General features: G+C 38.9%; 1 long non-coding RNA gene across 1 annotated transcript in view; it reads right to left on the bottom strand.

Annotated features, from left to right (window-relative positions):
- Positions 1-5,663: 5,663 nt before the first annotated feature.
- Positions 5,664-16,739, bottom strand: part of LOC125484014 — a 136,895-nt gene continuing 125,819 nt past the window's right edge. Inside the window, exon 3 of the long non-coding RNA XR_007262881.1 lies at positions 5,664-5,745. This is a non-coding gene — a long non-coding RNA (uncharacterized LOC125484014). The remainder of the gene's footprint in view (positions 5,746-16,739) is intronic.

Genomic DNA, 16,739 nt, shown 5'->3' on the forward strand with positions numbered 1-16,739 from the left:
TTAGATGCGCCTTGACATTTATGAGACCAATCAGAACAAGAGGGATTTTGCTTTGACTACAGTGACTGGATTTTCACAGGCAGAGGAAGTCACAGACTGAGCAGGATGTAATGGAGCCTGCTACAGCAGACCAAATGACAGGTGGACCTGCACAGTCATGGGGTAGGCTGAGTGGCTCAACCACCCCAGTAGGAAGACTGCCACCATTAACTCAGTGGTAATATGCTGATGGAGTATCCTCCCTGTTGGCTAATTAGGCTCATTATTGGACTACATAAAGCCCAATTGGATTAATGGTGGTTCAGGGATTTTCCTAAACTTTCATGGATTTCCCATACCTGCTGCAGGCCACTCATCAAACACAGTTAGATTTGCTAGTATTCTTCCACTGGGCTCTCTCTTTCAAAGGCACTTAAGTGTTCAATTGATGGACCCAACGTTAGTGGGTAGGGATGCCTCTGAGAGCCATCATTTACCCTTGTATCCAATTCACGTCCTCTCTCTCCAGTGCCTTCCTCCTCTCTTCACTTATGTCTCTTCAGATCTCATGATGATCTCTGGTGAAGACCTTTCTGTGTTCCTGACAGTAGCCTCCACTCCCAGTGGTGGTGCCTGGTTTGTATAGTTCCCTGCCTCGGATTGGCTGACACCTCTTGGCAGACAAGACTTCTACCCTTTGGATCCTAAACCTGGTAGTCCAATGATTTGATTTGATTTGATCTGAAATGCCTAATGGAGTGTAGTGGGACTGTGCCATTGAGACTGTTTGCAACTGAACTGTGCTGGGTGCAGTTTTTTTAACAATCTATAAAGCTAGAGACGTAGAAAGGGCTTTAAACTAAACAACAGGGGTGAAGGGTCAAGCTCGGGTAGATGGGATAAATCATAGGCTAGAGTTGAGGCAGGAGAGCAAAACAATAATGTGAGAAATGAAGGTCAGAGAATGGATGGAGGGGCAGGGAGAATTAAACTAAGAATACACCTACAGTCATGTTGGAAAGATAACAAAAACAACTAATCTAAAGGTCTTGTATCTGAATGTGCCGTAGTATTCAGAAAAAATCATAAATTAGTTGATAATGCACATTGAGATAGGTAAATAAGATCTGATAGCCATTAAATACATCTCTATTGATCTATCCATTGATCTAATATCCCGGTCCATTTCAAGTAACAGCTTTCATGGTTACATGTTTAAAATACTAAGCTTAGACCCATTCTTCTCCCCTTCAATCTGAATGTAAAATCAATCGTATTTTAGTCACTGCTGCCTCGGGAATCCTACACTCTAGGGACGTGGCTGCATGATGACAAGAATTGGGTCCTGAATATTAAGGGCTACATGACATTCAAGGAGAATAAAAATCTAGGTAAAAACAGAGGGTTAGAACCATTAATAAAGGTGCTTTAGTTAGAGATTTACGCAATAGTTACAGATGACCTAAGTTTAGGAGATCAGATTGTAGAATTAGTTTGGGTGGAGATAAGATATAGTAGGGTAAAAAAATCATTATGGGAGGGACAGGCTCTCTAACAATAGCCACAATGTAGGTCAAAAGAAACAGGAAGAAGTATTGAGTTCTTGTGACAAAGCTGTAACAATAATCATGGGAGATTTCAAACTATATATAAACTAGAAAAATCAGATTGGCAATGATAGCCTGGATGAGGAGTTTATGGAATGAAGTTGATATAATTTCTTTGAATAGCATATTCTGGGACTAACAAGAGAGCAGGTTATACTAGACTTGATGCTATGTAGTGTGACAAGATTAATTAATTACCTCAGAGTATAGAATCCCCTGGATAGCAGTGACTAAAATATGATTGAATTTTACATTCAGATTGAAGGGGAGAAGAATGGATCTAAGATTAGTATTTTAAACATGAAATCGGAGTTATCTGATGTGAGCTGGGATACTAACAAGTGAGATGCATTTAAGGGGATATTTCAGAAAATGCAGATTAACTATATTCCTACAATAACACAAAGAAGTTAAGGAAAGCATCAAACATAAGGAAAAAGCATATGATTTCACAAAGATGAGTGACAGGTCAAATGATTTGCCAGAATCTAAAGAATGGCAGAGAATGACTAAAAGATTAATCAGAAAATTAGAATAGTAGAGGAAACTAGCCAGAAATGTAAAAAATGGGTAGCAAGAGCTTCTACAGGTATTTAAAAAAGAAAAAGGGTAAATAAAATGAGCACTAGTTCTCTAGACAATGAGAATGCGGAGTTCACAATAGATGATATGGAAACGATACATGAAATTAACAAATACTTTGCTTCTGATTTCATTATAGAGAATACAGAAAATATACCAGTAAAAGCTATAAACTAGGAGGTGGAAGGCAGACAGGAACTTCGTGAAATTGTAATCACTAGGAATGTGGTACTGAGCAAACTAATGGATCTACAGGCTGACAAGTCCCCAGGTCCTGAGGGACTTCATCGCAGGATTTTAAAAGTGGCTTATGAGGTAGTAATATATTGATCTTAACTTGCCAAAATTTCCTCAATCCAGGAAACGTTCCAGCAGACTGAAAAGTAGGAAATATCATACCTCTATTCCAGAAGTGAAACATGCAGAGAACAGGTAACTCCTGGTACCCGAGGTAAATGGCTGAAACTAAATGATAGAATCTCCTGCTGTGAATTAGCACAGGCATTCTTCAATAGGGGTCTACGGCCCCTTTGTGACGTGAGAAGTTTCCAATGGATCAGCCAAAAATACATTGTACTCTACCTGCACACTGTTGCTTTAACCTTCCGAATAGTAATTTGTCCTCTTCAGGTGCTGTTGCTGACAAACTTCAACAGTACACCTGATTACTCTTTGTCTTATTCTGTTCAACATGTTCTTGAATTAGCCATTCTTGCAAAGTGGTCACAGAACAGCTCCACATTCACATCAAGGTAGCTCTTTGTGATCATGAATGCACCATCATTGCTGTGTAATGTGCACATAGTCAACTATGTCTTGTACTGTGTGGAACATGACATGAGTGGAAAATTAAATCCTAAGGCCCGAAACGTCAGCCTCTCTGCTCCTAGGATGCTGCTTGGCCTGCTGTGTTCATCCAGCCCTGCACCTTGTTGTCTCGGATTCTCCAGCATCTGCAGTTCCAACTATCCCTAATGTCAATTGTTTTCCAAAGGGAAGGAGCTAATTTTACTGATCCTGGCAAAAGTACATCCCTGATTTGTGTGATACAATTGTGGACTGAACTTTGAAAAACGTGACAGAGGTTTCCAAAAGTTGCCTGCAAAAACCTTTCTCTAAAAATGTTTAATGCAGTTGTAACTTGCAAAAACAGTGACAGAACAATCCCTCGAAGCAAATTTCAAGTCTGCCTGCAAAAGTATGCATAGCTCTGTTATGGTTTCCCTCAAGAATGTTATGGGTTAATTTCCATTTTGGATTCGGACAGAAAGCCAATAACTACAGATCAATGAATACAATGGAAAGGAAAGGTGAGTGATATGTATGACAGATACACAGCTGATCTGCAGTCACCTACTTTCCTACCCTGTCCAAAGTGAAAGTTATCCTTTTAGTCTTCCCTTGTGACTGGTCTTCAGACATATCCACGTACAAGATCCTGGCATGGACCATATGTGTGGCATTGAAAAACAGGATCGAAAAGAGCTCTTGAAATATATTGGTAACTGTGTGCAAGGTCTTCAGTGATAAGAAATTGCAAATTAAATGTTATGCTTATATGGATAGCTGTAGACTTTCATAAATTCAGCGCATTAACTTTGCTGTAGAAACCAACTCAAATGTCAGATGCATTACAATTTCAAAAAATGTCAGACTTCAAGAAGTTTGTTTATCAATAGTAACGTAGCAATGAAATAGTTATACAGACAGCTTCACCAGAAAGAACTTTGCACCTTACAGAGAGAGATAGAATTGAAATTAAGAGGCTGTTCTTGCATTGTCAGTTTGCTAATATATGCCATTTGACCTCATCAGAAAGCCACGTGAGAGGCAAAAGAAAGATAAAAACCCAGTTCAATTAGGGAAGAATAAAGTCTGGAAAATCACTTTCTAACTTCCTTAGGTGATAGAAACTAGTTCAAAAGACTATTCCAGTTGTAATTATGTAAATAGATACTTCGCAGACAAAATGCTATTCATGTACTCTGCTCACAACAGAGGCAGTCTGCAGGTTGCAAACAGGTCCTATTTTTGAGTCAGTTTGTAAGTCAATCTATATGCAAGTCAAAACACAATACAGGACAATATAAAATAGCCATTCATAAGCATGAAGAAGTGTTCGCATGTCAGATCTTTAAAATTAATATACCTCTGTATCGCATTTGTAAGTACAAGAGTTCTTAAGTCAGTCATTCATAAATCATGGACTGCTTGTGTATGTGCTTGCCTTCATTTGCATGAAAACTGGACTTTAAAGAGCTTAGTACATAACTGTTACACAGGCAGCGTGCACATAAACTGCTACTGGGTCACACTGATATAAGTAACTCCATAGTTTCAGTGGTCTTAAATGTGTAAAACAAATGTTAAAGGTTGCATTGTTGAAACTTATTAATCTTTAAAAATTGCACTGCTGGTGGATATATGTGTGGTTCCCATACTTTTTCATTGCATGATAAAATTGAGATGGCAATTACAAGCTGCTGGTGGATGCGATTCTCTCCTGAGACCATAATTTTATAAAATCAGTTATTACAAGCTTTGATGAAGTTAATTAAAGGCCATAGCTTAATTTTAAACTTAAATGTGTTATATTGTTTACATTCTATTGCACCTTTTGTGGTTCAGCCATTTTTTGGTTTCTCAGAAATAAGTTTTGCTAAGATGGTGTAACATGTCTAGAAGGTCAGGACAACCATTCATGAGAGTGAAGTACAATGATAAAACTAGCCTTGAATGAAATTCAGGAAAAGAAAGGTTACACACACACACACACACCACGTCTGTTGTTGATCTGCACTCAGTCAACTGCTCCATTGCTGAGGAGATGGCACAAACTGTGCTATGTTCGATTAAAACAGCAAATGTGAAGCCTTTTGATAATGTATAAACAAATAAAAAGTCCCGCAGAATATGTTTAAAACATTTTTGCTACTTGACCATTAGAAAGAATATTAAACATGGACTGGTTTTGGAGAGTTAGTGGAATTTTTAATGCTTAAAACTCAGTTTAAGGCGCAATAATTTAAAAATGATGACCACAGTTGACATTTATTTATTTTTATTTCTATTTTCTTGTTCACATACTTCAATTGCACAACCAATTGGCACATATTTTAAAATAAATATTCTCAAATGTTTTCTGAAAACAGCATAGCACCGTACCTCCATCCGCGTTTTATTTTCAATTTGATAAATGAGAACTATTCAACAGAGAAATTGAAAGAAAATTTGTCCTCAGTTCACTGTTCTATAGGGAAGTACCATTTTGTATATTAGTGCAATCTTTTTTATATCACTTCTTTTCAGCAATAATTTTGCTTGTTTTAATAATAAAGAGAAAAACTTTCCAATACGCAGCAATCATGCAAGTAGAGGCATTGGATTGAATATGGACAATGCCAACAATAATTTCAACTGGTTGCTCTGGCTGTGAGTTGGGAGCAACGTAAGATCATGCTATTAGTATCTGGTGGTGAAATTACTGAATTCCAGTTTGGAGATCTCCTTCTCATTTGAAAAATGTGCTTGGTCAATTCGAGAGCTTGGACTTCCAACTTTGCTCAACCAATTCTTCCTGTGGAGTAAGCAAAGGGAAATTATACCATTATTTAAGTGAAATTCCCCCAATTCCCTTATTCATACATCTCTGTATCATTCTGTAGACATTGATGTGAGTAGGTTTCAGTCTCCAGGGCTGTACAAATGTTGATGTAACCAAATGCTGGAAAGTCATAATAGCAGTTGGGTTGACTTGATCATACCTTCCTTCTCTTTGCATCTCTCTCTTAATGGCCTATTGACATAGAGCTGTACAGCATGGAAACAGAACCTTCGGTCCAACTCGTCCATGCTGACCAGATATACTAAATGAATCTAGTCCCACTTGCCAGCAATTTGTGCATATCCCTCTAAACCCATTCTATTCATATACCTATCCAGATGCGTTTTAAATGTTGTAATTGTACCAGCCTCCACCACTACCTCTGGCAGCTCATTCCATACATGCACCACCCTCTATTTAAAAAAGTTGCTCTTTAAATCCCTCTCAAATCTTTCCCCTCCCACCTTAAACCTAGGCTCTGTAGTTCTGGACTACCCCACCCCGGGGAAAAGACCTTAACTATTCACACTACCTATGCCCCACATGATTTTCTAAACCTCTATAAGGTCACCCCTTGGCCGCCTACACTCCAGGGAGAAAATGCCCCAGCATATTCAGCCTCTCCCTATAGCTGAAACCCTCCAACCCTGGCAACATCCTTGTAAATCTTTTCTGAACCTTTTCAAGGTTCACAACATCCTTCCTATAGCAGGGAGACAAGAATTGAATGCAGTATTCCAAAAGTGGCCGAACCAATGTCCTGTACAGCCGTAACATGACCTCCCAGCTCCTATACTAAAATGCACTGACCAATAAAGGCAAGCATACCAAACGCCTTCTTCACAATCCTGTCCAGTTGGAACTCCACTTTCAAGGAACTATGAACCTGCACTCCAAGGTCTCTTTGTTCAGCAACACTCCTCAGGACCTAACTGTTAAGTGTATAAGTCCTGCCCTGATTTGCCTTGCCAAAATGCAATATGTCACATTTATCTAAATTAAACTCTATCTGCCACTCCTCGGCACATTGACCCATTTAATCAAGATCCTGTTGAACTCTGAGGTAATCTTCTTCGCTGTCCACGACATCACCAATTTTGGTGTCATCTGCAAACTTACTAACTATATCTCCTATGTTGACATCCAAATCATTCATTTAAATGATGAAAAGCAGAAGTATACAGTTACTCAAGCAGAGGTGACTTTGTTGGCTTGGGCACATCCAGGGTGATGGAAGACGGTCATGTGCCAAAGGATTTTTGTATGGCAAAGTAGCCAGTCAGATGACAAGTCTCCACTTCAAGGATGTTGGTAAAGGTGACATAAAGGCATTAAGCATTAAATCTGAAACTTACCTTGACAATATAAGATTTGCACCATGATTTAACCAGTTCAATTTTACAAGTGAAATTAAAAAAATAAATACATCACATGATACATGTCAGTGATGTGACTGGGACTACTGATGTAGCTTTTATATCTGAAATGTATGTACTCAGTCATCCAAATCTCTGCACCTCCAGTTTTTAATTGAGAAAATATTCAAATTGATCTTTCTTTGATCAAAAGTGGATGACTTCACATATCACCATCTCGAACTCCATCTACTTGACTTTGCAGGCATGTATAGTGTCATAGAGTTAATTTCACTATCCAGAGCTCCAGGTTAACGTTCTGGGGACGTGGCTTCAAATTCCACCATGGCAGATAGTGAAATTTGAATCAATAACAATCTAGAATAAAAGCCTAGCCTACTGGCAACCATGTAATCATGGCGGATTGTTGTAAAAATATACTCATCCGGATCACTAATGTCCACTCGGGAAGGAAATCTGCCATCTTTACAGCATGTACCTCCTTTCGGTGTATGACTCTGAATGTGGTTGACACTTAACTAACCACCAGGCAATTAAGGATGGGCAATAAATGCTGGCCTAGCCAGAGACACCCACATCCCATGATCAAATAAAAAAATTGTCAACCTTTTTCCCACTAATTTAATCTATGCGACTTGGGTTGGAAATTGGTTTGAATGTAAAATTCTGATCCTATTTGAACAACTTATAATGTTTCAAATTGGGTGCCATCAGCAAACTTCAATATAGAGCACTCTATTACCTCACTCAGTTGATCGATGTGATTAAATGCTGAGGCCTAAATACAGATCCCTGGAACATCTCTTGTCAGATTCTACTAATCTGAGAATGAATACTTGATTCCTATAGTTTCTCTGCTACAGTTGTTTCCTGTTTGTATCACAACAAACAGGTGCAAATTCATCATGTATCATGCTCCTGGTGCCCGTTTACCAGCCTTATCCAACTTTTCCACCACGGTATCAATAAAAAGTTTGAAATGACTACATACCTTGCTCATAGTATTTCCTACTTGTTTCTGGTAACCTGCCTTTTCCTGATTACTGGTTTTGATTGGCAAATGGGGCGAGAAAAGACTTGTCCAAATTTTCCCAATAGGCCTTCTTGGGTTGTGTGTAATCACAGACTAATATTCTCATTCAGTGCCAAGTTGTTTATTTTTAAATTCTGAATGGGGTTAACAATATGGTACTAGCTAGATAATCTGTTCTTGTCATATGTTTTCAAGGACAGATACTCGCCAGGATACTAGGGATAATCCCCAGCTCTTCTTTAAAATAGTGCCATAAGATCTTTTACATCCACTTGAGCAGGCAAGTGGGGACTCCATTTAATAGTTTATTTGAAAGCTGACACCTCCAGAATTGCAGTGTTCCTTTAGTACTGCATTGGAGTATCGGCCTGTTTTTTCTGAGCTCAAGCATGGAAATGGGCCTTGGATGATGACCTTCTAGTGCAGCTAATCTGGCAGCTGGAGAAGAATTCAGTCTGAATGCTACTAGAAGGAAACTATTAATGAAGAAACTCAACCACGTTTATTACAAGGCCAAATAATGGTGAGCTCATTGGTGATCACTATTGGTGTCTAAATCATCCTACAACTTGTGCTGAGGAAGAAATACTCTATGGATTTTGCCATGCCACAATTTGTGGGACAACGTACACCATCAATCCGACTTAAATCAGTAGCCTCCCGTAGTAGTTTCAAGCATTTGCTGCATTTCCTATTTAACTGCCATTAAATTTGCCACACAAATTTAGAACTGCTACTTGACATCTTAAATACCTTTCTCATGGCAGTTCAGAAAGAGAACAATTGAAACCATGGAATCTCATTCCTACAGGAAGTAAATTGTTAGACATTTTAAAAATGTGAAAATAATTTTTCTTAGTTTCCTTTCTTTGTTTTTTTTCTCTCGCTTCTAAGCTCATCTTTATTCACCCTTTTTCACTGTACCTGATTTGACTATGGTTCACCATAGTTCCTTCTCTATCATCCATTCCTTTGTTTCTCATTTCATAAAATGCACTGGTTCAGGAGATAGCCCATTGGTCTTGTCATTTATGAAGCTCTCAGACATCCTGTTGTAATTGTGGCACCACTATCTTTGCTCATGGCCAACAATTTGGAGCACAAAATGTTTTTGAGCAAGATGTTTTTGATTTTGATTTACTTTGACCTTTTTACTGTCGTGTGTACCGAGGTACAGTGAAAAAGTGTTGTCTTACATGCTTTACAGACAGATCATACTGTACAAGTGCATCAGTGTAAGAGAACTGAGTGCAGGATAAAGTGTTAAAGCTGCCGAGAAGGTGCAGAGAGAGGTCAACATTAACATTGAGGAGGTCCATTCAAAAGTCTGATAACAGTGGGGAAGAAGCTGCTCTTGAATCTGTTCGTATATGCATTTAAACATTTATATCTTTGGCCAGTGGAAGAGGGTGGAAGAGAGTATTACTGGAGTGGGAGGGGTCTCTGGTTAATGTTTTAATGCTTTCCAGATACAGCGAGAAGAATAGATGAAGTCAATGGATGGGAGGCTGGTTTGCATGATGGACTGGGCTGTGTTCACAACGCTCTTTATGGACATGCCGAATCTTTCTAGCCTCCTGAGGAAGAAGAGGTGTTGTTGTGCTTTCTTTGCCATAGTGTCAATATGGGTAGACCAGGACAGATTGTTGGTGATAGTCACGCACAGGAACTTGATGATGCCAACTGTCTCCACCTCTCACCGTTGATGCAGACAGGGACGCACCCTCCACTCCCCTTCCTGGATTCAATGACCAGCTCCTTCGTTTTGCTGATGTTGACGCAGAGATTGTTGTCTTTACACCATGCCACTAAGCACTTTATCTCCTAACTGTACTCCGTCTTGTCATTGTTTGAGGTCCGACCTACAATGATGGCATTGTCAGCAAACTTGTAAATGGAGTTGGTGCGGATTTGGCCACACAGTCATGTGTGTATAAGGAGTACAGCAGGGGGCTGACTATGTAGCCTTGCAGGGTGCCAGTGTTGAGGATTGTGGTGGAGGAGACGTTGCTTATCCTTACTGACTGTGGTCTGTTAATCAGGAAGTCAAAAATCTAGTTACAGAGGGCGAGCAGACACTCAGGTCCTGGAGTCTGGAGATACATTTGCTTGGAATTATGGTGTTCAAGGTGGAGCTGTAGTCAATAAGTAGGAGTCTGACGTAGGTATCCTTGTTATCCAGATATTCCAGGGATGTGGGGCATAAGATGCATCACTCTCGTAAAATCTGGAGACATTAGCAGATTACACAATGGCAGAAATGCCTGTCAAACTAATTCAGTGTTGTTGAATGTTCAACTTAGAAAATAGTCATGCCTGTATAGTAGAAAAAATGCCCATCAATTGCTTTCTACTTTTGTGTAGGTTTTTTGTTTCCCATAAACTTGGAATATGTTGTTGCATTCATGTGCTTCAAATAGCCTTTCCCTTGAGAGCTTTTCCTTTTCAAATAGAAATGAAATGTATGTGCAAATAAGGAAGGCAAATGTCCCTTCTCCATGAATTACATAAATAAAGGTGTTCAAGCCAGAACATACAACTTAGTTTGGGAATAAATTTATCGATGTAGAAATGATTTCTTTAAACTAGGTACGTTTGTCTTAACTTGTTTTCACATCACATTCAGTTTTTTGAAGGTTTCCTCCCTGTTTATTTATACTCTTTTTTCATGTAGAGGCTGTAAAGGATGAATGTTGTTGTGTATTTATTCTCCCCAATTTTCTATTATAAGTTCAGTGGCAGAATCATAAAAACCTGAAATTTTCAGAATTTCAAGGCTCTTTATCCAAAGCTAGAGCAGACAGGCGGTAGAATTCCATTGGAAATTCATCCTGTCATCTTAATGACATTAATGGTAAATCAATTAAATAAAGAAATTATGTAACAGTCAGTGTCCAGGCTACTAATGTTCAACAAGGCCTGAAGTAAGGGGTCATCCAGACAATTTCCACAGATTCTAACACAGACATCATACATGGTTGCCAGTTTATCTGTTCAGAACAGTTTAGGGCTCCACAGACAGATCACTGGAACTGAAAATGGGTCTGAGATAACTCCACAAAGGCTGGTATCCAGTCACTAAGTCACCCGTTATTTACACATGCATAGTACAGGACACTGACCCTACTCGATCAGAGCTGGCTCCTACAGTGAGCAGAACCTCTAACACTCCTGTTTATATCCATCAGCCAGGGCTCCCTGATTGGAATAGGTTAACAGTCCCTGTCAGGGAATTCATATTCTATGAGGTTTACCTGGCTGACCTTGTTCCAATCACTACAGGGTCAGGAAGTTCAGAGATTTAATTGTAGATTTTGATTTGAGTATGTTGATCATAATCAGGCCAGCAGATGGAAAACAACAACCGCACTCAATATCCTCATCAAAGGAAGGAAAAGATAAGGTACGTTTGTTGCTTCTAACTCCTAGCAAATAGTTAAAGCGGGAACAAATGTACATGTGGTTGTTGCGTGAAGATGGAATCAGGCTTGGATATGATAGCCTTTTAACGTTTACTGTCTACAGTCATTGGCAAAGAATGTTCATTCAGGGAAGGTACTTTTAAACAGTTACAAATGCCTGAAGAGTCATATATCAGGAAGAGGTAACACCTTTTCATGTTGCTTGTCAAATTTCCAAATATTTACTTTCCAGATTGTCACCTTGTGAAACCAGCCACAGTCCTCAAAGGGTATCATTTACTTGCGTAGCATGAATAATCATGTACTCTTACCAAGGATTCTAGGTTTTTATCCTAAACGGATGTTTCAGACATTTCAAAATAAAAACTGCCTCCCCAAGAAATGAAATCCAATTGTTACATCTCAATTGTCACTCAGAATGAAATGTCTAACACATGTCTAATTTTTTTTTTCAAAATTCATTCACTGATGTGGGTGTCGCTGGCTAAGCCAGCATTTATTGCCCAGTGTAATTCTGCTCAAGAAGGAGGTGGTGGTGAGCTGATTTCTTGAATGGCTCCACAGTGCTTTTAGGAAGGGATTTCCAAGACCCAGTCACAATGAAAGAATGGTGATTTGGCTTCAAGTCTGGATGGCTTGAAGGATTTTGACCAATCAAACGTAAATTCAAAAATCAACTTGTCCTGGATGGTGTTGAGTTTCTGGAATGCTTTTGGAGTTGTACTCATCCAGGCAAGTGGGGAGTATTCCATCACAATCCTGACTTGTGCCATGTAGATGGTGGACAGTCTTTGGGGATACAGGAAGTGAGTTACTCTTTTCAGGATTTGTAGACTCTGACTTGCTCTTGTAGCCACTGTATTTATATGGCTAGTCCAGTTCAGTTTCTGATCAATGGTAACTCCAGGATGTTGATGGTGGAGTATACAGTGATTGTTATGCCATTGAATGTCAAGGGATGATGGTTATATTCTCTGTTGTTGGAGATGGCCATTGCCTGCCACTTGTGTGACATGATTGTTATTTGCCAATTGTCAGCCCAAACCTGGGTGTTGTCCAGGCCTTGCTGAATTTAGACAAGGACTACTTCAGCATCTGAGGAGTCACGAACACCGCTGAACATTGTGTAATCATCTGCAAACATTCCCATTTCTGACCTTGTGATGAAGTGTAGGTCATTGATGAAGCAACTGAAGATGATTGGGCCTGGGCCATTAACTGGAGGAACTGCTTGCAAGCTATCATCTCAAAAGTGAGATAGCTGACCTCCAACAACTACAAACATCTTCCTTTGTGCTAGGTATGACTGAAACCAGTGGAGAGTTTTCCCTTAGTCCCCATTATCTCTAGTTTAGCTAGTGCCCCTTTCTGCTTGTTAAATACTCCTCAATCCATGCTAACATAATAGCCTCAATCCTATGCATTAAAATTTTGTTTATTAACTTTCCATGTGGGGCTTTATTAAAAGCCTTGAAAAATCTAAGTATACCACATCCACTGGTTCCCCCTTACCAACACTGCTAGTAACATCCTCAGAAAACTTTTATATGGTTTGTCAAACATGATTTCCCCTTCATAAATCCATGTTAACTCTGCCTAATTATACAACTGTTTCCTAAGTATCAAGCAATCATATCCTTTATAATAGGTTCTAGTACTTTTCCTTCTAAAATCGTGAAACTAACAGGTCTGTAGTTCCATTCTTTCTTAAACAATAGATTACATTTGTAATGCTGAAGTGTTCCAATGAACCTCAATGTACACACAAGGAACAGCAGCGTGCCTTTCAACACTGAACACTGAGCTCAACAATTTTAGATCATAAATACCCCCAATTTTGTTTCATTATTTTTTCTTGTATCTTTCTGAAATTTTTTACTTTGTTTTGGATAGTTGTTATTTTATCATTCACATCTCCACTAGACATATCTTTTGTTTCTCTCCTTGTCCTATTACCCCTCACTTTGGCTTTGCACCACAAAACCTTTCGTCATTCAATCTGTCCGGCCCTCCAAGCTATCACAGACCTTTCCTCTCGTTCTTCACACACTCCTGCCTTTTAAGTGCTCAGAACCTGTTCGGTTTCCATCTTTGCTCAGTTCTGATGAAAATTAACTGACCTTAAACGTAACTATGTTTTTCTTTGTCCATAGCTGGAAAGAGTTTCTTGCATTTTTGTATTATCCACAACTGTATCGCCTTTGAGGGAATTATGTGACCAGGAAACAAATCAAAAACCAAACCAGCCAATAAATCATCCTGTCCTTTTCAGCAGAATGTCAGGAGATATCTTATCATTACATTGCCCAAACCCAGCAAGAAGTACCAGCTAGCCAGTGAGTTGGAGTGAGCTATTGGTAGCAAACACTGCAGCGTAGGAACAATTACTAACTGATCACTTGGTAGGGAGGAGTGTTGGGAAGGCATGATGGTTGAGGTACAAAACCTAGAGTTGCAAGGTCTAGTTTTTCTTCTCCAGCCAGATAAAAACTCCTACAACTTCTTACAATTCTTCCTACAACTTCCAACTTCCTACACCTCTTCTGGCGAAGAGTCACTTGACTTGAAATGTTAACTCTATTTTCTTCCTACAGATGCTGTCAAACCTGCTGAATTTCTCCAGCCATTTCTGTTTTTGTTTTAGATCTCCAGTATCCGCAGCTCTTTGTTTTATTATAGGTGAAAACTCCTGTTCCTCTGGGTCAATAAGAAAGAAAATAAAATAAAACTCAGCTACCTTTCTGGGTCATCTCTGCATCGCAGGACTTAGAATAAAATGCAGCTGGGTCCTGAGGACCTGGTTTCAGCCTGACCTACAATATTAAACAAATGGTCTTGCTCCCTTTTAGCAGCTGTTCAGAAGGGGAGGATGAAACTCCATGAAAGCAAAATCCTGCAGATTCTGAATATGTAAAATAAAAACAGAAAATGCTGAAGAAATTCAGCAAGGTCTAGCAACATCTGGAGACAGTTGACATTTCAGGCCTGATATAACTCTACTTCAGCACTGCTAAATAAAATTCCTGTGGGAAGGCAACAGAGTTGGAGAAACTAAACCAGCACAATTATTTTAACAGCCTGTCCAAGTTCCAGCAGATGAACAAGGTTAAAACCCTCAGGGTTGATAACTGGGGGTTTTATGATCTGTACTGCTTGGTGCTATATTATGTTGTGCACTTATTCACAGCTATTGGAGTACTTTCTCTTTTGAACGCCCCTCCTCATATATCTCTGAGCACAGTTTGACTGCACAGTCAGAATAATGCTTTATGGGTACATGAGAAATAAGTGACCTTGCTCCTGAAAGAACACGTATTCTCTCACCAGCAGGAAAGAATGTTTTAATTATTTATTGATTGCCAGGTCTTTCATCTATATATCTGCCCTGGTCATACTTAGATACTGAATACTGCGGAGCAATGGTTACTGTAACACAGGTTTACATTTTTACCTACACCTCAAATCTCTGGAAGTAATTTTTAATAATCGCAAAATATTTCAATGTTCCTGCTTTCATACAAGTTTAAAATGGGTAGAAACAATTATTCATTTTGCTTATTTTCTTTACATGTTGCAAAAGTAGGAAGCAGGATACCTACATAATATCTGTTACAGCATACCTAATATAATAAAAGTATTTGCCAATGTAATCTCTTAAGGTTGCTGCCAATTGTTTACATCTTTTAAATTCTTACTGCAGAAAATAAGGTGGCAAATCAAGAACAGATTTGAAATATATCACAAACATTCACAATCTTCACTCCCAGTTTTAAATACCACATTATATCACATGTTATTACTGCAGCTACGTGATCTGGCTATGCATTTTTGGGTGGAGAAAGCGAGTTTGGGAGAAAGACAACTTTGAGAATTACAAGTCTTTACCCTCCTCCCATCCTTTGATGTTTTAAATTTTCTTAAATCTGATTTCTGAGATCTTAGTTGCACAGGCAATTTTCATGACATATTTACAATGCGAATTAAACAATTAAGAAACTCAACTCACAATTCCCAGTGTGGTGCAGGAAAGCTGTTAGTGACAACCGGCCAGATTGCTGTGTTCTTAGCTATTAGACAGGAACTGGAATTGAGTGCTTAAAAACTCATACTGAGCATAACTGGAATTTTAGTTAAAGTGCAGCAGGCACTTTAAAAAGTTGGCTTGTGGAAATTGGCTTATAATGCATAAGTTTTACTATTTTTGGATTGGAGTACATTAAACAGCAGACAGGAGTGAGAGAGCATCAGCTTAAGTTTCCTATACTTAAAGAGATGGGTGGCCACAATCTTCATCATGAGCAGCAGCTCATATAATGTAGTGAGCTGTCATGTCCATGCAATCCTCACTGACTTCTTGAGTGAATTATGAGAATAGAAGACAGCATCAAGCAATGACAGCAGAGAGAGGTGGCAAAGGTGAGAAGCTCAATCTCCACAGGCTTCAGGCTGGTGGCACTAATAGAAACGGCACCATTGAACCCACACATACTAGTTAGCAACTGGTAGAACCAGGAGTGATCTGAGTCATGTAGCTTAAATGAGTCAATCTGAGCTAAAGTATGTGAGCTATGGATAAAAATAGGAAGCTTATGTACGTCAGAAATGCCTTCCAGGTAGGTATGATGAAAATTGTGTAACGGAAGAAATGAAACATGGAAACGTCGCCTTTGTTGGAAGTGTGAATGCATCAGTATATGCGAATATTAAAATATTTAGGAAAGCTTTGCAAGAGAAAGTGAACCTGCTATCTCAGTATAGAACTTAAGATACAGTTTAAAGAACTGATATTAATTTGCAATTCCATATCTGGTCATCATTACCTTTGATTGAGGCTTCCACCTTAAAACTCAGGATTATTGCAATTTCCCTAATGTTTTTGAGATTTAAATCAGATAGGTGTGGCCAAGTGTAACCTGATTGGCTTTTAATTAGGAGTTTCAAGGGTATTTTCTGAAAACACCCTTTAAATATTATATTTTTAGGAATGTGTATGCTGTGGAAACTGCAGAGATGGTGTAAAGAATGTGCGTACTTTATATAATATTTACAAAACAGAAACAGGCTATTTGTCCCTGCAGGTACTTGAAAGTGTTTATGTTTTACATATCAGACTGGAATCTCCACCAACAATTTAGT

Source organism: Rhincodon typus, chromosome 9 (genome assembly GCF_021869965.1).
Source record: "Rhincodon typus isolate 14 chromosome 9, sRhiTyp1.1, whole genome shotgun sequence".
NCBI classification, from domain to species: Eukaryota; Metazoa; Chordata; class Chondrichthyes; order Orectolobiformes; family Rhincodontidae; genus Rhincodon; species Rhincodon typus.